Here is a 5,866-nt window from a genome sequence, read left to right as displayed (position 1 = left end):
CCAAAATTTGTCCTGAAGGTCTGAAGTCTATTGCTTTAAACCAAGTTAGGAGGTTGACAAACAAAGTCTGCTCCAGAATTTGCCAGAACTTGAGATCAGGCTGCATTAACAAAGGGCAGCAGGTGACACAGTAATTGCTGCTTGCTCCTCTCCCCTCATTTTTATTCCATCAGTCTACAGCAGGACAATTGATTGTCCAATACAGAAGTGAGACGTACCAATGGGCAAGGTGCATCTAATCCAGGAGCACCCTGTTCTCCTTTCTCCCCTTTAGGCCCCTTTTTGCCTTTCTTTCCCTTTTCCCCCTGTGGATACAATGGTTTGGATAAAACAAGTTTCATTCTTTTGGAAAAAAAATTCAAGAAAGATTGGTTTAAAAGTTTTGGTTTTTCTTTATAAGCCAATGGAGAGCTGAAAGGACACTTACCACTGTGTTCTGGTTTGGATGGTGCATTATGTGGAAAAATAAATTATATAATCACAAGCAAGAACTGCAATCGGTAGGTATTAGTTTGTGTTGGTATCAGCATTATGAATGTTTTGAATCTTAGAACAGGGCTTGAAATCATCGATTTCTTGAGACAGAGGCAAATCTGCGAGTCTTCCCAATCCACAGTCCAAAACGAGAGCTCTTCTGTTTGTTCTAAGTGGTAGTACTGAAGTGCACATGGACCCTAAGCTGAATTTTTTCATCTTTCCTACAAAATTTATCACCGGTCAGAAGTAACTTTGTGAGAGCAGAGTACATTAGCATAGTCTCTCTAGAAAAGACCTGTAGCATGGATGCTTCACAGGGATGGCTGGTCTCTGGCTAAATTCTACCAATAGTGTCATGTTAAGGGTAAACTTAGCCAGAAGCATTTTTTGCAGAAATGACCCTTTTCACTCTGGTATGAGTTTGGGACAAATCCTGTTCTCAGTGGTGTCCACAGAAACACACAGACATCGCTGAGGGTGCACTCCTGTCATTCCAAATACAACACGACCATTTCAAACCCTGTTACAGGAATCAAAACATCTGAACTGCTTGATGGAGAGATGTGCTATGACACTTTTAATGATTTTATAATGTATTGGTATCAAAGTAATAAGTGATAATTAGATTCTTTATTTAAACATTCCAACTTTTAAATGTTCTCTCTAACGCAGGCAACATTCCATCTACTTATTTTACTGAAATCCAGTCCTTTGATTTCACATTGAGTTTTCCTTTCAAATGTAATACTTCAGTGCTTTAATTACTCATAGAAATGAGTAGACTCCCCTCAACAAAGCTATCTGCAAAGATGACCTCACCTTCAAGCAGTATAAGATGTTCACAAAGTTCATTTTATAATTGATTTCACACCAGTTATCACAATGGTAAATGAGTTTCAGGATTGCTCTCAATTTCATAAAAATCAAAAAAGGTTCTGTTAAAAAAAAAAATGGAACAAATTGGACTAGGATTGTAAAAAATGGGATAGGAAGGATGAGTAAATCAGGAATATCACAAGGAAATGGGAAAAATAGTCATAGGAAAATTAGTATGACATTGGAGAACCAGCAAGCGAGGTTGTGGCTATTGGGTGGATTTATTTTGTGAGGAAAAGGGTAAAAAAGACAGAGGAATTGTAAGGAATGGAGGTAGAAGGAGAAGGAAGGGATGCCCCTTTGGAAGGAGAGACAGATTTTGGTAAAGCATAGTAAATAGACATTTAACTAGTTCCACGCCAGTACAAAAACTAATCCATTAACAAGAGACAAAAAACATTTTCCACAATTAAAAAATAATTAGTTATATCATATTTAAAAAAAGGAAAGAAAGCACATTATTCATTTAATTTCATAGCATACTCAACACATTCAAATGAAAAAATCTTTTCCATGAACAAAACATACTGCATTCATGACACTATAAAAGCAAAGTTTCATGTCTATCTTTTCTGTGTGCCAAAAAGTCACAGGTAATGTTTAGGGAAACAGCAGCTCAAACATTACCCTTCTTTACCAAATTATAAGACTGTGATGTAAAAAAAGCCCTACATGTCAGGAACTGTGTGTTGGCTAAGTTTTCATCTTAAACCTTCAGAAACACGACAGTGTAGCACAGAAGCCCAACAGTTTCAGGGTCAAATCTCATGTTATTTGTGCTCGATGTAACACCAATATATTTGCTGTGAGTACACGCAAGCACAGAGCACAAACATACTCCAAAATTATTCTGAAAGTGGACAGTACAGTTTGGTTTCTACTATTTTTTATATTCTTAGGACTTGTATTTCTCTATGTTGTTGTGTTACAAGCCATCAGATATCTATTTAAACATCCAGTTTTGCAAGGCAAATCTGTGATCTTATTCAGACCAATGCAGCAGTCATCTGTCTAGAGAATAGTCTGGATTTTCTGAGTACTTTACTACTTTTTGCCATGCACTGAGTTCTTGTCTTTCAATCTTCACCTCATTAGTCTGAACTACTGAGGTGCACAGGAGTTACGCAGAATCTATATGTGGTGAAGGTTAAAAAAAAAATAAATTCCTTCTTGCCCTTCCTCAGTGCCTAAACAAACACAAATTTGTGGCACTTCTGTAATACTGTTATAGTTGTGTCCTGGGTTCAGCTGTAACAGTTATTTTTCTCCTTCTTAGTAGCTGGTGCAGTGCTGTGTGAAGGGGCAGTGAGCGAGCAGCTGCGTGGTTCTGTGTTTCTGGCTGGGCTTAAACTGCAACAGGTTGGAACATCTCCAATTATCACACACACAGATTTTCATCAATGCAGAGTGTAGGGGGGCAAGGATGATGCCTTTCCAGCCCCTGTTGTAACACATCATACTCTTCTGTCAACAAGAGACACAACTGCACATTTAGGATCAGGGCCCCCTTCCCTCCCTCTCCGCCTAACACAATCTCTGCCATTTCTTAAAAGTTTTTCATTTCTAAGAGGGTTTTTTTTTTCATATAGCTTGAAAATACAAAATCAATTGTACAAACCTTTTTTGTGCTTGGTGCTCCTGAACTATATTTTTAAATGACTAATTAGAGTTAGAACACTTTTACAAATTATTTTTACAGCCAAGTTAAGCAGACATTATAATGCAAACACTGACTGACTTTCACTGTAGCACAACTACTGACAGGCTAAAATAAAAATCATCAGTCTAGCAGTCATCTCAAACTGAAGAAATAAAGTTTTACTCCCTGCCTATCATAGCATGTGAAGAAAACAAGCGTCTGATCCTCAACAGAATGTCAGAAATGATGTATATTTTTGCAACGCAATTTAAATTTCTTAAGTAGTGCCCTGGGATTAGAAATTTGCTAATCTCAGTGTGTACAATGTCAGTCTAAGACAATACTGTAAGGAATATTTAAAAACTAAGAAAACATGAGCTAGACCCTTAACTTGTTAACTGGTTTATCTGTAATGAAGTGGGTGCTGCTACACCAATTTGGTAACAGATAATTAGTAATTTACATAAAAAAAACCATCAGAACTGAGAAAATTTGTTATAATGAAACCTTCCATTAATTGCATTACTTTGTCTTTTGAGAGTCAGCCTTCCACTTGGAAAAGGAACTATTGATGTAGCAAGATGCAAGTATTCCTTCATTTCTGGAAATCTGTCAAACCCGTGCAACAGAAGCCTCCTTGACAGAGGTGTCAGCTATACCTTCTCTGATTTTTCACTGAGGAAGACCTTCCTTTGCCTTCTAATTTTCTTTGAATAGTCTGAGAATTTTTAAGACAGAGATTCCATCTCTGCTCTCAATCTGAAAGTCCATAAGATAACGTGGTTTCTGACATATATGTCAGACTTGTTAAGTACTTTATCCCATACATTCTCCTCAAGAAACAGGTTTTGCCTGTTCATTAATTTTTAGGGGGTTGGAGCACTAGATTTCCTAGGAGATGTGTCTTGCAGCCCAAGAGAACAGGGCTACACTGGCAGCCTGAATTGTAACCAGACTCCAAAAAGAGTCTCTGTCTGTGGCCACATGCAGTTCCTCACATGATTCCCTTGCCCTTTTGCAGCTGGAAGTTCCATGTTTGAGGTATTCAGTCAGTCTCTGGGAATAATGAGCTAATACCCAAAAGCAGCATGCTGGACTCTAGAACATTAATACGTTTTTACATCCTGAGTGCAAGAATCTGAGCTGTCCATTTTCACATGATGTATTTATGTAAGCTAATTGTTTTACCAGCTTTCCACCTTTTCTTCCAGAGATCTTTTAGGAATCTGATGGCTGTATTTTGTCTACCTATCTCTAGCTGCACATGGAAACACAGAATCAAAAGGTCTGATTGGAAGGGACTTCTGTGGGTTGCCTGGTGTAACCTCCCACCCTGAGCAGAATGATCCGTGACCATACAGTAGGTCAGACCAGACCAGGTCCTGCAGTGGGTTCAGCTACCTCTCTGGGTAAACTGTCCCAGTGCCCTCCTAATGAACAAGGTTTTCCTAATAGCCAGTCTGAACCTCGCACGAACAGCTTGTTGATATTACTAGTTCTGCCCATAAATTTTTGTGTTTTTTCATGATTTTGCTCAGCATCTAGCTGTGACCTGCCTTTTGGCACACAGTAAAAACAAAGATAAGTTTTAATGGGACAATTTATAGCATAAAGACAGCGGAGCTGACTAGGCTGAGGAATCGAGAAACAGTTAACACTGGTCACCTTTTCTCCCTTTTCTCCTATATCACCCTTTTCTCCTCGAGGACCAGGGAAACCCTATAAAAACAAAATGGACAAAGATGGGTCTACTTTTATTCACATGCAGGTTAAGCTTTCAAATACTCTTGGAAAATACAAAAGAAGATGATTTCACTACATGCTGTATACATGTATATGTGTTACGTGTGCACACATGCACGCACACAAGACTATGTGAGACAAGGCATAGTATTTGGTAATTTTGTCAGCAATGGAAAGAAATGTAACTCAAAATGGGAACAGTCCATGCAACATAGCATATCTACATTCTGGAAAAGACTCTTCCAAGCTAGGGCTTTCAGTGTAGGACTAGAGGAAAAGGCTTTCAGTAAGTCTTTTTAGCATGCCAAAGAAAGAACTTATGTTTTGAAATACATCCCTTACAGGTTATGGAATTATTCTCTTTAATTAGGATAAATTTACTTGATCAAATATTCTGAATATTTTCTTACCGAGTGCAGTTTTTTCAGCCTACTGACTTCCAAAGGACCACCTATTTGTATTATTAAGCACTGTATCTGGTGGTGTCTGTCAATTAGGGCTGTATACTGCATAATCTTTGTTTTCTCTATCATAGAGAAAGAGCAAATGCTGATTTAGCACACTCTCTATGTACTGCATGCACACTCGATGGAAACAAAGTTGTTACACTCAGTAAGCTATTCCTTGAAAGATGCTTACCTACCATTGTGAGTGTATTGATCATACATATTACTTACATCAATGCCAGGCTCTCCATCTTTACCCTGCCAAAGAACCATATAAACTACATTAGTGTCCCTAAACTACGATACCAATGGCTGCCTTGATGCCTGACTTCTGTGCGCCCTCTGTACAGCAATACCCCACGATGTTAAGGCTGTTAGTGAAGGACATTTCTGCCAGTGTTTAACATTTTGAGGAACTGATAACTTGACTGTAAAATTTTGCTTGACTGTAAAAGTTTTTTTGTATGCAGATTCCAGGAGCAAGCTAAAAATACAGAAAAGCCTATTGTGAAATATTATGTTTAATTTTTAGTTCACAGGACAGGGAAACATAAACTGTGGGGGTTTTTTTTATTTAACTCACAAAAGTGACCCTCAGATGAACATGATCTCAAGCTAATTTAACACTCCGTGCAGCCTGAAAACTATCCTTAGTCATTGACTCCTGATACAATTAAATGGATCC

General features: G+C 38.2%; 1 long non-coding RNA gene across 1 annotated transcript; it reads right to left on the bottom strand.

Moving 5' to 3' along the window:
- Positions 1–221: 221 nt before the first annotated feature.
- Positions 222–5,429, bottom strand: LOC136007313 (uncharacterized). The gene is made up of 3 exons (XR_010609610.1): positions 5,413–5,429; positions 4,658–4,711; positions 222–305 (listed from the first exon to the last, which is right to left on the bottom strand). It is a non-coding gene; the product is annotated as an uncharacterized LOC136007313 (long non-coding RNA).
- Positions 5,430–5,866: the final 437 nt, after the last annotated feature.

Source organism: Lathamus discolor, chromosome 1, assembly GCF_037157495.1.
Source record: "Lathamus discolor isolate bLatDis1 chromosome 1, bLatDis1.hap1, whole genome shotgun sequence".
NCBI classification, from domain to species: Eukaryota; Metazoa; Chordata; class Aves; order Psittaciformes; family Psittacidae; genus Lathamus; species Lathamus discolor.
The sequence above is the reverse complement of the archived record's forward strand: the minus strand, read 5'-3'. Positions and strand labels throughout refer to the sequence as shown.